This window comes from Hippopotamus amphibius, chromosome 3 (assembly GCF_030028045.1).
Source record: "Hippopotamus amphibius kiboko isolate mHipAmp2 chromosome 3, mHipAmp2.hap2, whole genome shotgun sequence".
In the NCBI taxonomy this organism is placed as follows: Eukaryota; Metazoa; Chordata; class Mammalia; order Artiodactyla; family Hippopotamidae; genus Hippopotamus; species Hippopotamus amphibius.
This window is the reverse complement of record NC_080188.1, coordinates 33,158,653-33,173,962: the sequence shown is the minus strand read 5'-3', so window position 1 is coordinate 33,173,962 and position 15,310 is coordinate 33,158,653. Positions and strand designations below refer to the sequence as shown.

Below are 15,310 nucleotides of genomic sequence, written 5' to 3'. Positions count from 1 at the left end.
TAGAAAATTTTTAAAAATCCAGAATAAATATGTTACCTCTATCCACCATATTTTATGATATTGTTTTTTTGTTTATAATCAGCCATAATGAGCAAAACAGAACTAAAATTTGTTTAGGGAATATTTTTAAATCACACTTTAGTATATATGTGTGTATATGTACACATGTCTATATACATGTATGTATATGTATATGTGTATATATGTACATATGTATATTAATCAAGTAACTGATCATTATTTATAATGTTATGTAGCATTTATAATATCTGTGTAATCTATGAGTATTTTTGTAATATTCTTCCACACACAACACTTAGACAGAGATAAAAATTTCCAAGACTATTTCTGTGGTAAGGTAAGTCAATTGCCAGAAGAACAAATGGAAGCAGAGAACTCAAATAATTTAAATTCTGTGGCTTCAAGCCACTAGTCCAATTAAAAAAATGACACCATTACCCAGTAAGTAGCACAGTATAAGAAACAAAATAGGGTAGTTGTAATGGGAAACAATTTCAAACACTAACATTAAAAAAAAAATGAATACCCTAAATATTTATGGCATTAATTCATTTTAATTACACTTATTTCCTTTTGTGTTGAGTGCTCTTTCAAGTAATTAGGGATTCACAACACACTTTTTAAGACTTTATCTTCACTGCTGTGACTACAAGAAGACTCCTTAGGCTGATGAGAATTATGAGACTCCCAGGTGCTGTTCCTGTCTGGTGAGAGCTGTCTTGTAAAAGCATAGTTAAGAAATTGCCTCATGGGGCACTGGCACAGCAGGGAGCAGCGCAGGGTCACCATGGTGGATCTGCAGCAGCTCCGGGTGCAGTAGGAGGTAGACTCCGTGGTGAAGACTCTGGAGAGAGAGAACATCCGGAAGATGCAGGACCTCATGTTCCCATGCAGCGCCATCTGTTGTGAGGACATCCAGGTGTCCATGCAGCAAGTACACCGGTGCATTGAGGGCTGCCATGCACCTCTGGCTCAAGCCCAGGTCCTGGTGACCAGCAAGTTGGAGAAGTTCCAGGACCGCCTGGCCCGGTGCAGTATGCACTACAACCATAAAGCCAAAGAGTCAATAGATGCGGGGAGAAAAGAGCTTCAGGTGAAGTGGCAGCCAGAGAGTTGTGTGACCAAGTGTGTGGATGACCACATGAACCCCATCCTAACCATGACCAAGAAGATGAAGGAGTCTCTCTCATCCATTAGGAAATAGGTGTCTGCTTTTGGCCATCAGAGCTGAAGCCAGGAATCTATTTAAAAAGAGGAATGGGGATGTGGGTCTTCTGAGGAAAATTTATGAATGAGGAAATTAAGGATGACAGCAAGCTTAAGGCCTGTGTCACTTGCCTCTGGACACTGGTTCCTTTGTGTTTCAATCCTAGAAAGTGAAATGGAAAAAAACTGGTGCTAAAATTTGGGTCAGAGATAGCACAGGAGAGTTTTTGTGAGCCTGAATTTCCTGTGGCAAGTGCTCATCCTGGCAATAGGGTCTCTTGGTTGTACCAAACCAAAACCCTCCAAGGTTCCAGATTCTCTTAGTACACAGATAGCAACAGGCTGGCAGATTCATCTAACCTGCCTATGATCTGGTGGAGTGTGGAGAGAGGTGTTGCTGTTTGTTGCCAACCTCTTGTTTACCAGAAGGATCACCACAACATTTTCCACAAATTATGATAAAAAAATCCATGAGGCCCATAATTTAGAAGGGGAAAGGGAGCTTCTGGTGTTTTGTTTGGCTTGGTTTTGCTTTATATGCAAGGGCATGAAGTTAATTTAAGATGTAGAGTTGGGAGTAGTAGTTTGGATAAAAACTTTGAAAGGGTCCTTGAAGATATTCATTTCTGGACGTCAAGATGTAGATGCACAATTTTTAAAATTCTCACACATTACACCTGTCAGCCTGGAGACTCTACAGAAATATAAGAAGCACTATTACACTGCCACAGGAAGCAAACCTTCCCTCTCCCTGGCAGCCATGATGGGTCCTCAGGCTGTCTGCAGCAGAGTCAGCAAAGTGACAAGACAATCTTGCAGTGACACTCACCCATGAAGGGAGAGGGGATTTTGATTGTGCTCTGAGCTAGCATTCAGGAATGAACAGTGAAAGAGGAATTGTTAGCTGCTTAATTAAGAGAGTTATGAAGTACTGGCTTTGGAAATATCTGGTTTTCATAAAACAGAATGAAAGTCTAAACCCAGTATTGCTTACTTTGCCCCCTGAAATAACAGAGCTCTACTGAGACAACCCCTTGGCAAAACAAAAGTCAAGGGAGAAAATGTAAGCAACTCAGGGGTGAACTGTGACTCCTTTAGAGCAAAAAAGGGACCAAAGGCCACTTGTGCCAGGGCTTTTGCAATGTGTCATTTTTGCCCCAGTTCTGGCACCTTATCATTTTGTTAAGGACTTTGCTGTCTTTTTTACCAACTTATCACTTTTTTAAAAATTAATGTTTATTGGAGTATGGGTGCTTTACAATGTTGCATTAGCCTCCACTGCACAGCAAAATGAATCAGCCATACCCATACCGATATCCCCTCCCTTTTGGACTTCCCTCCCATTTAGGTTACACAGTATATTAAGTAGAGTTCCCTGTGCTATACAGTATGTTCCCATCAGCTGTCTATTTCATACATAGTATCAATAACATATATGTGTCAGTCCCACTCTCCCAGTTCCTCCCATCCCACCGCTGTCCCCCTTGGTGTCCATACTTTTGTTCCCTATGTCTGTGTCTCTATTTCTGCTTTGCAAATAAGCTCATCTATACCATTTTTCCAGATTCCATATATGTGCATTATTATAGAATATTAGCTTTTCTCTTCCTGACTTACTTCACTCTGTATGACACTCTTTACCAACTTATTACTTGATGTGATAATATAGCCTGTCTGTTTGTTGTTTTAAGACTGTGATATATTTTCTTAGTGGTTTGGTTTTAAAAATAAATAAGACAATTTTTCTTCCAAGAAAACTGCCTCAGTAAATATGCTGAATTTTGTCAATATAAATGGAAAATTAAATTTTGCATCCTGTAACATAATCTTTGGGTACTGGCAGACATTTAGATCTTTTCCCCCTCACATCCTCCCTGATTCCACTTTGCCCTGACTAATTATATTACTAAGGAGAAAAACTAATAGGGGTCATGATCAGAGACAAGGACTTTTTTTTTTTTTTTTACAATAAACTGCATATGTTTAGAGCGTACAATTTGGTATCCCAATCTCCCAGTTCAGACAAGGACATTTTTAAATAAAGGTGATAGTTTCTTGTGTGTAGAAGAAATTGATTTCACACTATTGAGTCTGTATGATATATTAGGATTGGTTCCTTCTACAATGTTGCTCTGCATCTACCACCCAAATCATTGTTCTGCAATGACCTGGCAGCACAGGTATAGAACAGATTTTCCCTGGAATTTAGAGAGAAACTATGTTCTTTGGGAATTCTTGGAATTCCCTTTTTTTGCTTCTACTTCAGCAGCAAAGTATAAAGATATAGAGTCAAAATATTAGACTGTGTGCTTTGGGAAGAGGAGGTAAAAAGGCTGATTGGGCTCTGCTACATGAATGGAAGGAATCTTTTAAGTTTTATGTCATTCATGTTAGTCAGAAAATCTACGTAGGACTTTAGAAGTGAAAGTTAGGATACTAAAATGCTTGCTTGTGGTGTATGTCTTTGCGCACCTATCTCGGGAATCTGCGGCAACAAAATATAGTACAGAAGATTTCTGAATCCTGGGTCTTGGTATATTCTGTGCATCTCCTTTCAAAGAACAAAGATGGCAGATTATCCACATATTAAACACATATTGTTTCAGTCTTTAATTTGGATGCCATGAATCTGTCACATAAAATAGGTTTTCTGGGTGTAGGCAGTAACAAAATTATTTTTTTCTTGGTAGTAGAAAGGTAAAAGTTGAAAGATAAATTGAAGCTGAAAGGCAAATTTAAATGTATTCTTTATGTAGGTAATGTTGGAAAAGTCCCCATCGATAATACCATTAACAATTTGATAGCTGATAAAGTGTTCTTAATTCAATTTCTTATTTAATTCTACTAATAGCCTTACACGATGAGGTTATATGAATTAATTCAGAGCTGAAACTTCAACCTAGTCTTTTTATGCAAAACCTATTTCCAGAGTCATAGCCTACTCCACATCCACAACCTAACAGCCAATTGCCAATTTCTTTTAGGTGTAAATACATATCCTTAGATATTCAGATATGAAAGTCAAACCTAGATAAGATTCAAAAGCTGTGACAGCTGTGGATAGAGAGAAAGTTTAGGGTGAGGGGCTGTGTGTGTGTGTGTGTGTGTGTGTGTGTGTGTGTGTGTGTGATTGAGAGCAGATGACACACACATAAGGAGAAAAAAAGCAAAAAACAAACTAACAGATACATTTTAACATAGTTTTCTAGTTTTGACTCATTTTCTTTTCTTTATTTCTTCATTCACCAGAGCCATTTCCTACCCATATCTATTAAACACTGGAAAATCAGCAAAATCATACTAATACCTGGTGAAGAGGAAAGGGTAACATCATAGCAACTAGCAAGTTTGGGTGATGAGAATTTTATGATAGATTGAAATTAAGTTGTTTTCAGTTTTGGTGGTACTTAATAAGTCCTTGATACATATTAATATACAGGTTTTTGCATTACTGTAAATTTTCATTTCTTTTGAGCAAACACCTAGGAGTGAGATTACTGGACAGCATGGTAAATTTATGGTTATGTTTATAAGAAACTGCCAAATTGTTTGCTTAAGTGGCTAGACCATTTTGTATGTCTACCAGCAATGCAAGAGAGTCAGTTTCTCGTCACTCTCCCCAGCATGTGGCATGTTATTAATTATTGATAGTAGTAATACCACCACCACCACTATTGCCTAGTATGATTAGTACAATGATTACTATCACCACTAGCACTATTACTACTACTGGTGTCATTATTATTATTTTGTATTTGAGACATAACAAGTTTGTAGTGGTATCTTATTGTGGTTTCAGTTTGCATACCCCCAATGGTTAATGACACTCTTTCTTTTCAGGATAACACCCACTTTGTTGTCATGTCTTATCCTTTTAATAAATTGTTTGAATTATTTGCAAATATTTTGGTGAGGATAGTTACATTTATATTCATGAGAGATATTGATTTTTCATTTTCTTTTATTGAAATATCTTTTTAAAGTTTTTAATATCAGCTAAATGCTGGTATCATAAAAAGTGTTATCTCATTTTCTTTTTCTAGAAGGGTTTGTATACAATTGATATTATTTCTTGAGTATTTGGGAGTTGAAACCATCTGGGCCTAAAGTTTCTTATTTGGAAGATATCTAAATGCAGATTCATCTTAAAATAAACATAGGACTAGTCATATTATCTAATTATTCTTGAGTGAGCATTGATAGGTTATGTCTTTAAAGGAATATGTCCACTTCACCTGCCTTAAATTTATAAGAATTAATACTTTTTATTACCCTGATAATGTCTGTAGAATTTGTAGTGATGTCCTCTGTTTCATTTTTGATATTGATAATTTACATCTTTCTTTTTCCCTTGGTCACTTTTGCTACTATTTATCAATTAAAAAATTTTTAAGTTTTTAAAATTGACTTTATATTTTCTCTGATTTCAATTAGACTAAAACTATCAATTCTATGGTGTCTGGAACTTTACAATCTACAGTAGGACTTTGTGTTTAACATGTGAAACATATGAAATTGAATAGTTCAGGTTTTTTTTTAAGTAAAGGAACAAAACTGGAGAATTTAACAAAACCAGGCATTAAGACCCATGTTACAAAGTTTAGAAATAAATCAATCCACTATTAAAGTAGAAACATCCAAGTTAAATCATTGTTATAATATAGAGGATCCAGAAATACACTTATGTATATATGAGATCTTGATTTATAATAGAGATTATGTTATAGATTATTATAGAAAGGAAGAAAAATTATAATATATTATGTGGGAAAAGTGGCTTACTATGCTGTAAGAATACATCTGTAATATTTACTTACGCTAAATAAACATAAAATCCAATGAATTAAAAATATATGTAGAGTTTAAACCTTGTTGAATATGGAATAAAACAGGGATATTTGTGGGATAAGGGAATTTCTAGTTGCTAAAAAATTCCAAACTATGAGCTTTGCTTCTACTTTTCCTTTGGTTTGGAATTCCCCCCGTATAACCACATGAAGTCTGTCTTTTCTTTCTTTTAGTTTTCTACTTAAATATCACCTTCCTTGATCTCTATAAATTTACACACTCCACTGTCACTCTGTATATATTTCACTGGGCATATATTTTTCTCATAACTCTTATAACCACCTTTCATAATTTAAGATTATGTGTTTGATGCTTATCCATATCCACACAAATATGCAAGCTCCATTGAGAACAGGGATTTTCATTCATTCACTCACTCACTCATTCATTTATTTATTATTATTTATTATATCTATGTACATGCCTAAAATTAGGTCTGGTCATGGTAGCACTCAAAAAGTTATTTGTAGAGTCAATGAATAAATTAATGATGTATAAACCAGTGAAACCACAGGGAAAAAGATTAATTACATAAAGAAATAAAAAGAAAAGACATGAAAAGAAATGACATGAAAATAAAACATTGTTTATAACCATAAAATATTATTAGTAGTCTGGGAGATAACATTTGCAATATCTAAAACTAATAATAGATTAATATTCTGAAAACCAACTAAGATAGGAAATATATTAGGAAAAGTGTTCAAAGGATATAAGTGGCCAACATATAGGATACAAATAAGTATAAGAAAACATTTAACAATATTCTTAAAATTATGAGCTACACAAATTTAAGCAACATTAACATAGAATTTGAGTCTCATAAGATTAGAAGAAATAAGAAAGTTTGATAATACCAAATATCTACAATGATATGGATATTTGACAATATGACAAATTTGACAATTTGATACTTTTTCTTTTCTAGTGTGAGTAGAATTACTTAGAAATAAATTTGGTAGTATCTATTAATATTAAAATGAATTTTCTACATCCTAGCTATGTAAAAATTGTATTTATATTCTAAAAAAACTTAGTATCAGATCCTTATAGGAAGAAATATTAAAATGTTTATGACAATATTAAGGACGGTAGCAAGAATATGAAGACAACATATGTGTCTATCAATGAGTAAGGATAAGAACAAAATGCTAGGTATATAAAATGAAATACCTTGCAACAGTTAAAAAAAAAACTAAAAACTAAAGAACACTTAAAAATAGGAAAACTTAGTATTGCACCAAAACATAAGAAAAATATGATTCATAACATAATTCTGATTATGGAATTAAAATGTAATTCAATACTACACCTTTGGAAGTTTGTTATCTAAGGCCATGCCTTCAATAGACCAAAGTAGGTATCTGCATTTGGATGGGGAAGGGAATTGGGTCTAGAGATGAAAGAAAACAAATTTTAAAGTGACTGAATGAAGGCTTTGCATAGACAAATAATGAATAACTTTTCCTTTAGATGAATTCAACTTTTTGTATCTGTGGTCTTATATTTTTAAAGAGAGTTTATCCAAGGCAAAGAGAGACAAGCTTACATTGATATCATACCTCTAGAATGATTTAGGTGAGAGCTTGTTATCCTTGGGTGTTTGGTCATTTTGGTAGAAAGATCACGATAATGAAGATGCTCATCAGTCCATGTTAGCCTTATGACACAAGCCATCAAACTACTTTCAAGCTACTTTGAAGATCATCAAGCAAAATTCTGGTTATAATTGGCTAAGCAGTTAGACTAGAACACAAGAACAGGAAATAATAAATAGTTGCTAATAAATGAGCCTTTGTTTATTACATTTTTTTAAAAATTAAGAACTACATCATTCATATTTGAAGTACCTCTGTTTCCTATTGAGTGTCTCTGCCATGATTGAGGAAACTATTTCCCTTTGGGTGAAATAATCATTGATCTTCTAGGCCTGTAATGGTAAGGAACGGACACTGGAGTTTGGCAACAGCACCGAGATACTGCCATCCTCTGGGAAAAACTGTTTTTTCCCAGATGAGATATCCTCCTCCATTATAACATTTCTATTCCATGTAGGGGACCATTCTCCCCTATGGTTGTGAGGGTGAGGCAGGGTAATAAAGAGTTTAAATATTAATAGATTTTTATTAATTCTTAACAATGGTGATTATTGGAATCAACATTAACTAACCATAGGAGCTAATTTACACCTGAGCAAAAAAAGAGGTATTAGAATGGGGAAAAATGGAGAATAAGAGAGGATAAAAATATGTTTCTGTTTATCATATTATTTTTATGTAAAATTTCTCAATTAAATTATCTCTATATGAGTGCTACACTCCACATATCCTCATCTAACATAAAACTTTCTATTCAGTTGTACCATTCCAACATTACAGAAATATGAAATCATGGACTGCTAATCAGGAGAAATCTAATAATTGATCTACTTTAGTGTTTAAGAACTGGTGGCTTTTTATCGCAGTTTGCACATTATAAATACTTTATACTGCCTGCTTGAAACTGTTTGAACTAGCATTTAAAAATTAGATATTTGAAGTAAAAAAAAAATTCCTAGGTAAATGTGAAAAGGGAAAGTTGTCATACTGGCCCAAATTCCTGCTTGGAAATAATTGCAGGGGATTATTTTTAGAAGAGATAGTCATTCTTCAGTTTGCTGAAATAGTCACCTGATACATTTAATTAACTTAAATTACCAGTTAGATCCCTGTGGGTTTTTGAATCTGTGACTCCTATTCAGACCATTCCTTTAATTTCACAGGTGAGAAAGTAGAGTTTAATTGCAGTTAGGGACAGGTGAGTTCACAGACAATGATGGCTATGGAGCCTGTCTAGAATAGATGTCTTCAGTTTGATTTATTTTTGCATCAGCCATGATAATTTTCCCATCCTGACAGCTCAAAAAATATAAACAATATCTTTTAATTATTCTAAAACATAAACTGTATTTTAAAATAGAAATTTAAACCTTCCCAACATTGTCATTCACTTTATTATCATGAAGTGCTTTGGCTTGAGGACACATGCCAATTTTATTCAAATACTTTAATGAGCAATGAAATAGTACTCTGAATTTCTGAAATTCACTCATATAATATTAATATGATTAGAAGGAGTAAATTGTTTCAGTGTGTAATGATAAATTAAATCTTTTTTTAAAGGTGCAATTCACACCCATGAATATATCAATAAGGTGTAGAATATAGATTTTGTATTGTTTAGTTTTGCTGAGGAGGGATTATTCTACTCTTGTTTTAGACATTCATCTTATTTTTAAAAGTTTTTAATACAATTATTTTTTATTTGAGCTTCAGTGCTCAGAAAAAGGTGAAAAACAGTCTTCCCGAAACTCAACAGCTCACTTCCTTTAATAGGAGCCGCCATCCTTTCTACAGCTGTGCTCTGTCCTAATTTACTGGCTAGGCAAACCTAGGTTACAGACAATTAAGTATCTTACCCAAGTTCACAAAGCAATTCAGAGTGCATGAAGCAAACAAACATGAACTAAAACCTTTCTCATAAAGCTCCAGCCATAGCTCCCAGACATCTCAGTGATTTCACTGCTTATCTTTCATCTAGAATTCCTTACCACACAATTGAAATACATATCCCATAAACCTTTCTTTAGACTATTTGTAGATGTTAATTTCTCTCTCAGCTGTTATTTATTAGCTGATATGGTGAGATGATATTTAACTCTATAATGATGCCATTTAACTTTAAAATGTGTTTTGAGATAAATGTTGCATTAAAAAATGGTGTAAAAAGTTACATTTTATTGTACAGCAATATGACCAGTCATTAGGTTTGGTGAATTGGTTCTTCTTGCTAATGTTTGTGTTAAATTAAAAACACTAAATTGAGATAACCATGCATGAATTCTGCATGAGGCATTAACAATAGAATACTGGAAACAAAGCTGCTATCTATTGCACTATAACTAGTCAAAGGGGAAAAAAAGTTAGGCTGCAAGCAATGTATGATAATTTCAGTTCCCCTGGAAAGAAAAATAGTATTGTTTCTATCCTAACTATATTAATGCAGTACAGAATAATTAGGAAAAAATATAAAGGTAAGTAATTACATTCAGGTGAACTGAGAACTAATGGGTTCTAATAGAAACATTATTTTCAAGTAATGAAAGAGGTGATTTAACTATGAAGCTCTGCTGCTTCAACTTTTTTAAAATAGATGAAAAAAATAGAGTAGGAATAATCTCACAGAAGCTTAATCCCATGGCATGATCCTAATAGATACAAATCTATTAATAATGCATTTGCCCTTGGGAGCTTTGAAAAAGCTTACAGTACTTGCTCATGCCAACAGAGTCATTTCATTCATCTGTTACCATTTTGGTTGTTTTCCTGTCTACTGACTTTTAATAATTGAGATTGTATATTGTGCCCACTCCTTCCTCCACACACATTGACCCTTAGCTTCTGTGGCACTAGCCATCTGGAACTGTCTGCCCTCTTCTCTTCACATCACTGGAAACCTAATTCACTGCTTGCTAAAGTACAAAACTCCCATTTAGCTCAGTAGGAGTTTCAAAAAAGATGAGCAGTGGATTGAACATTCATGATCTCCTGCTCACTTTTGAAATGCAGCCAAAATATGACCACTCCTGTGAAAGGGGTTTGTTTGCCATGATAAAAATGAACACACTTTCAAAGGAAATATTAAATCAACAGTATCATATATCATATTCATATATATCATATCCATATCAGCCTATTGGAAACATTTCCATTCAGGTTGCATTTCTTTGACAAGCAAGGATTTTACATTTAAGTCAGAGTAACAGTATCCTCACCCTGTGACCAAGGCAGTAACTCCATAAAACCACTACATCATAGAGTTAAATACTGTAAATTATATTGCTCAGACAGGTAGTCACTATGTTTCTCTACTTTTTTCAGATTCAAGGAAGAGAGACGCTCTCAGGTAAATGGAGTTTCTAAAACTATTTACAAATAAATTTTGACAATACAGCTAGGTCTTATTGCCCAGAATAAGCAATATAACCAGGACTCAAAGGAAGAAATAATCCTTGGTGTATCTGTGGCTTTCAGAAAGTATATCTTATATGGTACTTAGAATTTAGGACAACTTTACCACATCAGTTTCTTTGAACATATTGGAAAAATACATCATTACTTGTGAGTTATTACCAAATACGCTAATTTCATTAATTGTGTTCCTCAATTGTCTCTCGTTCTTACTCTCCTGACTTTAGGATGTGAGGACTCAGGACAAATATATTTTTCTAAGGTGCCTTTCTATAACCATTGGCCCATATGAGATAAAGTGATTAATCAGTGAAAATTTAGAAGGATTGGTAGAGAAGAGGTTCTTATATATTTAATTATTGTCCATTCAATGCAGGTGAAGACTCTTCATTGTGTCTAGGTATCATCTCTTTCTGTTATCTATTAGAGAATAAAAATTACACCTAGCTTCCTGGCTAACTTCATATGATGAAAAGGAAGCAATATGATTAATACTAACAACTCCATGGCTCTTTGGTACTCATTGGCATTGAAAGAATATCGATCTTCTTGTCTCTGTTCCCTAGTGCCATTTAACACTGGTTACAGAATTGCCTGTATGCTACATCATTCATTGGCCACCCATGGATTCTGCCTTTCATTGATTTTCCCAAGGATTGTTATTGTTCTTTTGATGATAAACACAAACGCAAGTCTTACCCAGAATATGCAGGAAAGTGTAGATGATCATTTATTTTCTGTTCATGTTATATTTGCCATTTGGAATTATTTTAGCATCAATGTAGAACAACACATCTTCCAACAATTTTTTCTCTTAAAATCCTTAGACTTTAGTCACTGTGTTATATACAGAGAATATAATCTCTTTCAGTGTTGATGACTTCATGATTCTGCGACCACTTGGAAGAATAGGTGAGGAGTTCATGCAAAAGAACAGTTCCATTCAGTCAAAAATTTCCACCTCTCAGCCAGCACAGCTGAGGATTCTCCCAGGATAGTACAGCATTACCACATGAATAGGAAGCAAAAGTGAATGTTAATCGAAGGGCTCATTGGCTTTGCAAGGCTATCTTCTTAGAAGTTTCCTTAGGAGAGAGATGAGACCACTCCCCAGCAGATAACCTGAATGAGTATTGAGCCTATAGATGGGTTGGGGTAGTTGCCAAGTTATCAACAATAAAGGACAAACAGAGCCAATAAGGCCTTCCACTACCCCTGCTGCTTTTGGCAGCCATAAAATGGAGGCAGGATTGCAATCAGAACACAGATGGGAAAGAGCCAAGGCACAGGTCACACACATAACTGAATACCTCAAGCCAAAGGGTCCACCTTGGACTATTGACAGCCAGATGTAATGTTCTCTTTTTGGCCCCTACCTCAGAACAACGGGAAACAATAGTTTAGGTCAGGGAATCTCTTCCAGATGGATGGCCATTTTAGTGAGCTTAAGAGTTACTTTTCATCATGCTAGAAGGAAAGGGAAACATATGTATTTATGGGTGGTATGGCTAGGTTTCTCTCAGCTTCCAGTTTTATTGCATCCATCTTTATTGGTGATGCATCCATTCCTTAGGGATTAAGAATTAATCCCTTAATCCCTTTAAGAATTGAATTCTCTATTCTTAAAGTTTGAGATAGTGCAAAATTAATCATTAGACTATGCTTCTGAATGATATTGAGACTATCTGTATAACACTAGTAAAGCTGTAGTTTTTTTTCCTCTCTTCTTTCACATGGGCCAACTTCAAAGTTTGTCTTTTTTTTTGTAAGGCCTTATTTAAAGACACGACAATTAGTGAAGAAACTGTAACAATCTAATATTTACATAACACATGCCTTAAAAGTATAAGCTACTGTGTACAATGGGCGAGAAAGCTTACTCTGCCATTTTGCTTCCTTGTAAAATGTACTGTGACTCTCACAGCTTGGAATCTGTAGACATACACTGTCTTCTACCTACCTAATTTAGCCAAGCTCACACATCAAATGCATTCAATGACATCATCCACATTAAGTAACCCTATATTAGGATCTTTTTTGGCTGATGATGTAGAAGCTCAAGTTTAAAGAGATGGCTGACTCAGGCATTACTTGAGGTCTAGAAGTTCGATGCTCATCAGAAATACATTTCTAGCTCTCTACTTCCACCTGTGTAGGCTTGATTCACAGGCATTTGAGGACTTCTGGCAAGTCTGGACTTATTTTTACTGTTAACAAACATATTACAAGAGAATGAGAGCATCTCTTTCTCATGGTTCCCACATAATTCTCCACACAGAAATTTATCCTGACAGCTTTGGGCACTGGTCCCAGTAGACCTAATTGCCACACCTTTGAGATGAAAAAAATCTTAATGTTAGAGCTATGTTATATGCCCAATATAAGTATGTGTATATTTGTGGCAGGAAGGTGTTAATACTTCATGAACCACATGAATGGGCTAATTTAAAAAACGATGGTTCTCAAGGAGAAAATCCAGCTAGGCTTCTTATAACAACAAATATTCATTTTAAGAGCTTTAAATGTACAGATATTATAACAAGTAATATGAAATGCTAAGTAATGTATATGGAGATTAAGGCTTGATATGAGCAGCATAAAAATATCCTCTAAGTTATATTCCTTATTACATTGGTGGCTAGTATTGAAACCTCCTATATTATGTACTGATTTAGTTTTCAAAATCAGAAAAAACTTCCTTCAGAAAAAATGAATTTTAGAGACTGTAAAAAATAAACAGCTTTACTCTACTTTTAGAGTTAATGCTGATTTAACTCCATTCAAGGGAATTTGTGGAGCAGCTCTGTATGTCAGTCAAGAGATCCTTTGGACAAGCATGAAGGGCATGGGAGCATTGCCATGTATCAAAATTTTGTTATGATTTTATTCTGATATCCAACACAATATTTTATAAAGAGTTTGCTATTAGATAAAAGAGATATTCTAGGATATTATTTCAGACATATGAAATTATATTATTGTTTTTGAATTTTTACCAAATAGAACATAATAAATGATAATATAAATCTAGTCACTCAGAGTTTTTTGATGCAAGCTGGATGTTACTTCCAGCAAACTATTGACTACTACTTATTTGTAAATGTGACCTCTATCTCACCAATCCACGACTCTTAAGAAGTAGCTCAAGAGTTCCAAGATGATGATATCTAAACTAAAGAAATACCATTTATGTTTGTTTGCTTTTATCTTTGAATGTGTTCTCTCTTGCTATAAATAAAAGCGAGCTCCCAAAGTATATTTTTAAGAGAATATATTGACTGTAAAGTCACAATCAGAATTTACAGAACATTAGAATCATTTTCATGGAGTTCAATTTTCTCTACAATACAGTAGTGTAGCAATGCCAGTTAATAGACAATGCTTCATGATAAAATGTGAATAGAACTAGTTACATTTTACTAAAATTGCACTGTTTTCTTTAATTGTATATGCACCAGTATCTTTCCTTAATCTCCTAAATTTTTTAGTATAAAATTAGATATTGTTAAGGAAGCAAAATAAGCCATTGAATTACTCTATAGAACACAAACACAAAGCAAATTAAAATACTGTAAGAAAACTAAGGCAGATACAGTAATATAATGGTTTCCACTAAGGGAAATGCAAATCTTCAAACCTTTTCTTTCTCGGGATCTTCCCCTTAGATTCCACACACAGATTGCCTAAAGCAGAATTTTATCTTGTGCATATTATGGCCTGCTCCTCAGGCAGGAATAAGGATATATGCATGTATATATCTTGGAGTTCCCCAAATTATATGCACTTGAATGGCCAGATTTCAATTTTATGAGAATTATCTTTTAATGTCAGTGTTTCGCTAATCAGTCATTTTTTTCTCTTTTATGAGAATCACTTTAGCTTTTCCACACCCCAAATTTGACTGTCCTTAGAACTAAAGGCAACATTTGGCCATCTTTATAGTGTATAGTTGGCTCTAATACCCTAAGTCTCTCCTAATTCATGCCATACATGGAATTTCTTGCATTCTTTTAATAATCTCTTAAATCTTTATTCTTTTTAAATTGAAGATTGTTATATAAATATTGGGCATCAAATTTGTGTATATATTCATTGTGTGCCATTATTTAAAAAAATGATTTTATTTCATTTTGGAAAATTTGCCCTATGAGAAATTTTTAGGAATTATTTTCTAAGGCAGGTTGGCAAACATTTCCTGTGAAAGGTGAGATATTAAGTATTTAAGG

The 15,310-nt window shown here is 34.1% G+C and overlaps 1 pseudogene; it reads left to right on the top strand.

Moving 5' to 3' along the window:
• The first annotated feature begins 808 nt into the window (after positions 1-808).
• Positions 809-1,225, top strand: LOC130850215 (protein FAM136A-like; annotated as a pseudogene).
• The last annotated feature ends 14,085 nt before the right edge of the window (positions 1,226-15,310 follow it).